The following is a 9,373-nucleotide window of genomic DNA, read 5'->3' as shown; positions in this document are numbered from 1 at the left end:
GCCACCGTTGTCATGGTCACTGCATCCGGGTCCAGCGACACTGAGAGGGGGTGGGGGTGGCAAGGAGCCCCAGGTCCCTGCCCGGTGGCCGACGTGGCACCCGATGAGCGTGGGTGCGGCCTGCACAGGGTGACACAGGCGGGTCCGAGGGGGCTGGGCAGTGGTCACCTGTCCTTCGCGGCACGAGGAGGCCTCTGGACGGGGTCACCTGGGAGAGATCCTGGGGGTGACCTGTTCAGGGTGCTGGGGGCCCCTCCTCTTCCCTTCTCCTTTTCTCCCCTTCCCTGCAGGATCTGGGGCAGCCCTGAGCCCAGTTAACTAAGCGCCCCGTCCCCTCACCCCGGAAAGGAAGCAGGTGTCTCTCAGCTCTGTCATTCCCGGGTCACTACAGAGCTGAGGTGCGTGGAGAGCACGGCAGGGGCGGGGAGACGCCGGCGCAGCTGTGGCCAGGGCGGCCAGAGCCCTCAGCGGGGGCCACCCTGTGGCGGCGGAGGGAGAAGGGACACGGCCTCTTTGCTCTTTTGCTTCCGGGTGAGAAGCGGGGTCACGGCAGGAGCTGCCCTGGGCCGTCGCCGTGCCTGTGTGTGGCATCGCAGTCACCGTGTGGCGAGGCAGTAGAGGTGCGTGCGGGGGCGGCGGAGGAGGAAGGGACACGGCCTCTTTGCTCTTTTGCTTCCGGGTGAGAAGCGGGGTCACGGCAGGAGCTGCCCTGGGCCGTCGCCGTGCCTGTGTGTGGCATCGCAGTCACCGTGTGGCGAGGCTAGAGGGGCGTGTGGCCAGGGCGGCCAGAGCCCTCAGCGGGGGCCACCCTGTGGCGGCGGAGGAGGAAGGGACACGGCCTCTTTGCTCTTTTGCTTCCGGGTGAGAAGCGGGGTCACGGCAGGAGCTGCCCTGGGCCGTCGCCGTGCCTGTGTGTGGCATCGCAGTCACCGTGTGGCGAGGCAGTAGAGGTGCGTCTGCGGGGGCGGCAGCCCACACTCACCACGGGGACACGGGGGACACGGCAAGCTTGCGCCCCGCCTGGACAAGGCAGGAGGGGAAGAGGATGAGAGAGAGGAAGAGGTAGAGGAAGGAAGACGAAGAGGAGGCGGAGGGAGAGGTCGAAGGGGAGAGAAGCAGAAAGACAGGGAAGAGCGGGAAGGAGAGAGATCCCTGCTGTTCGCCTGGGGCTGCTGGGCCAACCCTGCGCACAGTCCACCCTCGGCGACGTGAGCTTGGCCTGGGGGAGGGAAGCCGAGCTCTCCTGACGCCACCATCTCGGGGTTGCAGAAGACAGGGCCAGGCGGGGCCGTCTGGGGGCAGAGGTCCCGGCAGGGAGGGCCGAGCGGGAGGTGGCCTTGCTCCCGGCGGATCCTGCTCCTGTGGGATGCTCCACACCGCACAACTCCAGGGCTCTTTCAGCCCTCACCCGGGCCGGGAGGGAGGTCCACAGCCTCGGGTCTAGAGAGGGGAAACAGGCCCAGCGCCCAAGGTCGGACGGCTAAGCCACAGGGTGAGGTGACCTGGTGGGCCCGGGGCTGCCTGGCTTCCGAGCTGCAATCCCACGCCCTGGATCTTCTGCCGGCTTGGAGCTGAGCCCGGCCAGCGGCCAGCGGCCAGCGGCGGCCTCACAGCCTTCGTCCCCAGCACCGCTCTGCTCTCTCCGACTGGGCTCCTCCTCCGTCTTCTGCATACACAGCTCGGTCCCCCAGGACGGCCCGTCCCGCTCCCACGCCGGTGCAGATCCCCCCGCCCAGGGCTGCTCGCCCTCTCCCTCTGTTCCTTATCTTTTCTTGTCTTCTCGTGGAGGAGGAGATAAAAGGAATTCTCATGGCCACGTCTCCACCGGCTGCGACCGGCCCTGTCCCCCTCCTGCCTCGTTCCCTGGCCCGGCCAGATAAAGGGTTAGGCCCAAGCACATGTCATTTTCTTTGTGTGAAATCAATATTCAGCAAAGTTTATCTGCCCAACATAGCAGGAAGTGCTAATTTCATCCGCGTCAATTATTTTGATGAATGTTCATAATGCCCAGGGTGTGAGAGGAAGATAAAAGAATTACCGCAGTCACGCATATGTACTCCTTGCACACACGCGCGCACGCCCGCTCACAGTTCACACGGGGCACACACAGGCTGGCCGGAAGGCAGCGAGTGGCAGCTGCCCAGGCCGCCCAGCTGCTGGGGTGGACACAGGACGGGGTTGCTCTAGGTGCTGTCAGCTTGAGTTTTAAGATGGGCCGCGATTCTGGCCCAGGGGCGACTTTGACTCCCAGGGGACATTTGGCGAAGGCTGGGGCCATTTTCAAGGAAGGGGGTGGTGTGCTGCTGGCCTCTAGAGGCAGGGGCCAGAGCAGCCACTGACTGCCCCTCAACACCCAGGACACGGCCTGTAGAAAGGGCCACATCTTCGGGCCTTCCAAAGATGCCCGTGCCGAGCTCCACGCTGAGGGTTAGGGTTAGGTTGGTTGTGAAGCTTTCTCTATGGGTCTTCTTTCCAGCAGGAAATATTTGCACGTTTATACGTGGCGGTTTTAAAGACAGGATTAGAAAACCAGAAATCAAAACATAAGAGTAGAGTGTATTTTTACTTAGGCAGTTTTCATCTCCCAGTGAGTTTCCAGGAGATTTAGGGAGACGAAGGTGGAATTAAGACAAATCTGGGTTTTTAAAAAATCCTGGCCCGGCCCACATTCTCAGGGCCCAAGACACCCCTGGCCAGGCCGGAGTGGACACCTGTGAGGCTGCAGATTCCATGGGCGAGGCTGTGGCGGGGGGACCTCGGCAGCTCCCGGGGGACCCTGCCACACGTGTGTTGGGATCACTGTGTGCTTTTGTTGGTGCAGGACCGGGAGGACCCCTGACTTTAACTTCAAGGCACCTACATTCAGGTGCCTTGGCGAGCTGCTGTGTGTGAGAGAGAGGCCGGGGACTGATCCTTGGGGTGCTCTACCCCTGTGCCACAGCCTCGGCCCTTTTATCTTTTATCTTGAGAGAGGATCTCAGTAAGGCACTAAACTGTCCATGTTGGGCTCAAACTTGCCATCCTCCTGCCTCAGCCTCCAGAGTAGCTGTGATTACGGGAGTGTGTCACTGAGCCTAGCTGGATAGCACTTCTCAAACTTTCATATGGTCGCAGATCACCTAGAAATCTTAGCCAAATGCATATTCTCATTCAGCAGGCCCAGAACGGGTCCGAACTGGCTTAGCCTGCCAGCTCCCGCCCTTCCGGTGTAGCCGAAACCTCGTGTCACGGACAAGAAACTACAGGCCGTGCTGCGCTAGGGCCAGTCCAGCCTCTAGGACCTGTGGGAATCTCTTCCCTTTCTAACAAAAGCCAGTGGCACTTTTTTTTTTTTTTTAAACAAATGTATCTGAAGAGGCTCCTTCTAAGGAGAAATGCTGAGGAGTATCGATCACATAACATGCGATGTTGTGAGCAGGTGTCCCGATATTGCATGATAAAATATCATGAGCAGATGATGTGCTATTTATTATGAGCCGGTGATGTACGACGCCACATTACGATTATGGATGGTGATGTATTGTGCGTCCCGGCACACGCAGCAGATTATGTATTCACACGATCGGGCTCCGGAAGTCTGATTTAAGAACTTCCTTCAACTCTTCTACCTCTGGCACTGCCAATCAAAGCGCCTTCTGCTGACCGGGACCGAGGGTGGAAATGCCGCCATCCTCGGCACTAAGCCGTGTATGACATTTCTGGGGACTTGGGGCCACAAGATGAGACCACCCTGCAGCCTGGCCAGGGCTCTGGGTGTGCAGGAGCTGGTTCTTCAAGATGTTTGTACCACGCATAAGACAGAGCATGTGATTTCCAGGGCCAGCGGCCGGCCTGAGGTCTAGAAAGAAAAAGCTGGAAATGCGACCTTGAAACTGAATTATTAGCAGCCAGAAAGGAATCGTGGGAGAATCTCTGAGAGTGGGAACAGGGACTCTCCAGAGTTCATTTCACCCAGGCAACTGGCAGGGGAAGAGCGACGCAGGTCGATCTCTAGCTAAACCCTCCTGCCCGGCCAATTGGGAGGACGCAGGAAGCAAGAGGAGCCTGAGAGTAACAGATCTGAACACTAAGTATCTTCCAACCAATGGCGATTTCCTTTACGTAAAATTCTAAGGCCAGCCTTGCAGAGCAACTGTCAGGCACGGTGTGCTAGGGCGCGGACAGCGGAAGCCGGGGGCCAGGTTCAAATCCAGGTGGCACCACTCTTGGCTGGGTGGCCTCACGCAGGTTGCCAAACCACTCTGTTTCCGATGTGTGTCTGTAAGATGTGCAGAAGGGCAGTCCTGTCTCAGGGGAGTGTGTCGTACGTAGGAGGCACTCAGTGGCTGCCCAATTCTTATATTCTTGCCAACAAACTGATTTACTCAGTGATTAAGATGCTAGACCCAGCTGGCATGGTGCACACACTGGCAATCCCAGCACTCTGAGAGGCTGAGGCCGGAGGATCCCAAATTTGAGTCCCACCTGGGCAGCTTAGTGCCTGTCTTAAAATAAAAAATAAAAAGGGCTGGGGAAGCAAAAGCATCCTGGGTTGGGAACCACTCCGCTCAGGACTCCCAAGGTCTCAGGGACCCATTGTGCCTATTCCACAGGATGCTGTGTTCCTGAGCTACACACAAAGAGGGCTCTCTGTGGCTGGGTCATCACCCAACAACTGCAAAGGAGGGCACCAAACCCAGTGCTTTCCAACTTCAGCAGATCCATCAGACGGCAAAGAGAACAGAGGACTCGAATTACCTGGGTGTCCGTGTCCACGAAGGCAACAGTGACTCCTGAGTGGATGGAGACTTTACACCTCAGTGCCTGGCCTTCCGAAGTACTCGGCACCAGAAGGTACTGTGACAGTGTTATCAACACCTGTGCCAACCTCTGTACCTGCACAATTGCACGCGGGTTGTATAATCATCTCTGCCACTTGGATTGGACATCGGTCTCCCCAAGAGAACAGGAGCTCCCAGGAGCAGGACGCACAGTGGATGTTTTCACCACCATAGCCCTTGTCCTAGCGCGGGTCCTGTGCATGGTTGCTGTGCTGGGTTTGCCGAATGACTATATGAACTTTTGACAGCTCTCAAGAGAACTCCCAAGCCTGGCGTCAATGCCAGCAGTTAGGATTCAGCTCCTGTGCTGGGCCGGTTAGGTGGCGGTGTAACAAATGCCATGCAAACTGCACTTAGTATAAAGTGTAGTTTGACATCCCCTCCACCACTTGAAGCTGATAAACAAAAAAAAAAGGAGAGAAAGAAAAAGAAACTCACTGCTCTCCTGAAGAACAATCTCATTAGGAGACACTTTAGAATCCTATAATTACTTTCTTGCTTGTCTCAAAATCAAAAGATGCTAACAGAATTTCAAGGATCTGATTGCTGGCTGTTGCTAACTAGCTAAGTCCTTATGTACAGACCAGCGTGGCTCTTGGCAGGAACAAGATGTCTGTTTTATTTGAAAAGAGGGCTGAATTCTCCATGGCATCCTGTGTGTGTTGATGGTTTTTGTTTTGTTTTGTTTTTTTAAAGCATTTACCACCAATACGTTTCTAGGCTTGAGTCAGATCATGCAACATTTGGCAGGAATTTGGTGCAAAGAGAAGGAAGTTTGGTGAATTCTTTCTGTGAATCTTGGTCTTAGTTTCCCAATTGGAAAAACGTCACACACAGCCTTTGGAAAGGATAAGCTAGGTTGTATTGGTCAGTACAGGCTGCATCATGCTGTGTAACAAACAGCCCACACATCTTAACAGTTTAAAGTAAGGAACATGAATGTCTTTCTTGTCTCACTTTCCCCTGCAAAGTAATAGGTGCCCTTTTGCTCACTGAAGTCACCCAGGGACACACCTGAGGGGTACCGACCACCGTAAGACCCTGGCACCTTCATGTGCTAACACAGCTGTGCAGCAGAGGAAGAGAAGGGTGGAGAGTCCAGGACTGGCAATGAAAATTTTGGCCAGGAAGCACAGTGAGTTCGTTGTTCATATTTAATTTGGCCTAAACCAGTCACATCAAACCAGTCACTAAATTCAAAGGGAAGAGGATCTGCCAACCCCCCCCCGCCACCAAACCTGGAAAGAGAGGCCCAGATGTGGAAGAACATTAGCAATGTCTGCCACACGGACCCTGAAATGGTGAGGAGACAAGAGATTGTGGCGGCATGGCTTCCCAACTGATGGGAAGTTTATAAGTTATCAGCTTTACCACAGTCTTCCTCACTGTTTCTATATCACTCTGTGGTCTACAAAGGGTATCCGGGAACATCTTGTGCAATCTTTATAATGACAGCTGGCTTTATTTTTAGACCATTGACCAGGCACTTTCCCTGTGTTCTCTCACCTGATCTTGGAAGCACTGTATTACGATGGATTCCATTTTACAGACAGCAAGTGAAGATCAGAGAGGTTAGGTGACTACCCCAGGTTGCAGAGCAATGCACAGCTGTGCTTCCAGCTCTGGCCACTCCTTTCTCTTGGAGAGGAAGGGGAGGTTGAAAAATTGATGATGGGAAATTAGATACACACGCCGGTTGGAAAACCTTAGCTGTGAAGAGTCAGGTGACTCAGTGAGCAATCTGGGCCAGTTCATGGCTTCGTGAAAGTCATATCCTGGAGACAGATGATCCTGATTTGTTTCTAACCTGGCGTTGATGCCCAGAGCAGGGGTTGGGCTAGTTTTCTGGAATCAGTGTGGTGGAGAGGGAGGTCAGGGACACAGCAGTCTGAGGCCTCAGCCTCTGCTTCCTGGCTTCCTGCCCTTCTGTCCCGGGGGCTCTCATCCAACCCCTCAGACCAGCACCTGGAGGAAGATGGGCAGAGCGCGGCAGGATGCCCCGCCTGGAGGACAGACTTTTCTTCACTCTCCGTCCCTGTGGAGACCTTGGGATTCGGAGACCCAGGAGTAGGGAATCTGCGGCCTCACTGAATTGAAATGATTTTTTGGGTTTTTTTGGGGGCGGGTTTGAGACAGGGTCTCACTACGTAGTTGAGACTGACCTGGAACTCACTATGTAGCCCAGGTTGGTCTTGAAGTCACAGCGATCCTCCTGCCTCAGCCTCCTGAGTGTGCCACCGAGTGGCTGTGGCTCCACTTTGGGACACACCCACACCCCCGGAAGTTCTCAGTCCACAGTTCCACAACGCCCTTGAAGCCCCTTTCCCTATTTCCTCCCTCCGACCTTGGGTTTCCAGCCAGCACCGAGTCCCCACTGCGGACGGGCCTTTAACGCCTGCCCACCAGGCTCAGCTCCCGTCCCCACAAAGGGGAGTGGCCTGGATCCTCGCAGGTAGAGGAAGCCTTGGCCTGTGGAGCAGCAGCCTGCCTTTGTTGTTTGTCCTTGATCTTAACATGGTTATGGCCAGTCTGCAGTGAGAGAACCTGGTTTCATTGTTGATTTTTAAAATAAAATTTAAAAGTTAAAAAATGAGCTCACTACACTGAAAATATTGAGCCAATGGGAAAGTGCACACTTCATCTGCAGATGGAAATAGTGTGTGAGAGTGGAGCTCTGGTGGTCCGACTTCTTCCTGAGCCAGTGTTTTAATTCTTTCTTTCCTTCCTTGCTTCCTTCCTTCCTTTCTTGGCCTTGAACCTAGGGCCTTTACAGTGAGCTCCCTCCCAGCCCTTTAAAAACCTCTTGTTTTTGGAGACAGGGTCTCTCCAAGTCATTAAATTGCCAGCTGGGTTCAAACTTGCAATCCTCCTGCCTCAGCCTCCCAGAGTACTAGGATTACAGGTGGGCACCAACACGTCCACCATTAAATAAACTTCTAATTCTGGGCTTGCTTTAGACTTACAGAAAAGTTGCAAAGATAAACGGGGGTTCGCCGACACCCTCCGCACACCCTTCCTCAACATTACCATCTTCAGGGCTGGGAATTTAGCTCTGTGGTTCCACCACCAGCCTTGTAAGCACAAGGTCCCAAGTTTGATCCCCAGTACCAAAACAAACAAACAAACAAACAAATTACCATCTTGCACAAACACGAGAATATTTGTTAAAATTACGAATTTGCACCCGAGCAGCCTGCTGGCTAAGCTCAGGTTGTGGCTGGGCCTCACCAGCTCTTCCACACCGGTCTTCTGTCCGGAAGAAGCCAGCTTCTGCCTTCTGACCTTTCAGCTGCTGGGTGCCTGGCCTTCCTGGGGAGAGGATGTCAGAAGGTCACCCGGAAGTCGCCTGGCACAGCCCAGATTCACGCCTGCGGGGCTGAAGAGGAGACCTTGGCTCTGCACTGCCCTGGGTCCTCTGGTGGGCCAGGTTTCTTTCTTCTCTTTCCTTCGGGGGCCATTGGTTCCAGGAGCCTCAGGAAAAACACTGATTTCCCTTCTTCTTGCCCATCGGCAGGCTGGGCTTAGAGAAGGAAAAGCTCAGAGGGGAAAGAGTGTAGTAGCGCACACCTGTAATCCCAGCACTTGGGAAGCTGAGGCAGGAGGATCGCTTCAAGTTCAAGGCCAGCCTGGGCCACATAGGGAGACCCTCGAAAAAGCAAAGGAGGTAATCCTGTACTGGGGCAGGGGCTCACCCTGAGCAGCACTGGCATCTCAGGCTGGGCGAGTCCTCGCTGTGGGCCTTCCCAGCCGGACCTCTGGGCTACCACACCCTGCTAGTCTCTTCTTTTATGCCTCCTCGGTAGGTGGCCCCCTAAAAAAATCCTGTGGTCTTTTTCTTCCACAGACGAAGATGATGAGACGTCTCCACCCCCACCACACAATCGAGGGAAGAGTCTCAAGGCCTGCACACTCTCTGGGTCTGTCTCTGTGTCCCTCTGCCTGTCACTGCCCTGACACATGTCATCTCTGACCCGACTTGCTAGAACGGCTCCAAAAGAGAACAGCTATAGCTGCAAAGGACTCCAGACACAAGTAGGAGTCAGGGGTGGTGCATACACCTGTGATCCCAGCACTCTGGGAGGCTGAGGCAGGAGGATGGAAACGTCAAGCCCAGCCTGGGCAACTTAGTGACTTAGCAGGACCTTGTTTCAAAATAAAAAAATAAAAAAGCCTGGGATGTAGCTCAGTGTGTGGGCCCCGGTTCAATCCCCGGTGCCACAAAAGCAAACAGTGAAAGTCCCCAGGTGCGAATGCTGTCCTTCCTGTTTCTTTCCGTAGGGGGACAGCTGTGAGCCTCACCACGGCCCCACGGGGTGGGTATGACGGTCTACTTTCGGATCACACAGTGAGGGCCCACAGGGTCACCCTGGGTGACATGGACCCTGGGTACCCTGCCCAGCTCACTGGACTGGGAGGTAGAGAAGCCCCACCAGCCTCCTGGCCTCCTTCCTGGGCAGCGGCCCCTTCGCACCCAGCGCCGGACGACCTCCTGTAAAGCCACACAGGTCCTGTCTGCCCCAACACCTCACTGGGGCAAACGCTTCTCCGCAGGG

The sequence above is a fragment of the Fukomys damarensis genome, unplaced genomic scaffold (genome assembly GCF_012274545.1).
Source record: "Fukomys damarensis isolate Sample0158 unplaced genomic scaffold, DMR_v1.0_HiC HiC_scaffold_12, whole genome shotgun sequence".
Taxonomy (NCBI): domain Eukaryota; kingdom Metazoa; phylum Chordata; class Mammalia; order Rodentia; family Bathyergidae; genus Fukomys; species Fukomys damarensis.
This window is presented reverse-complemented; position numbering follows the sequence as displayed.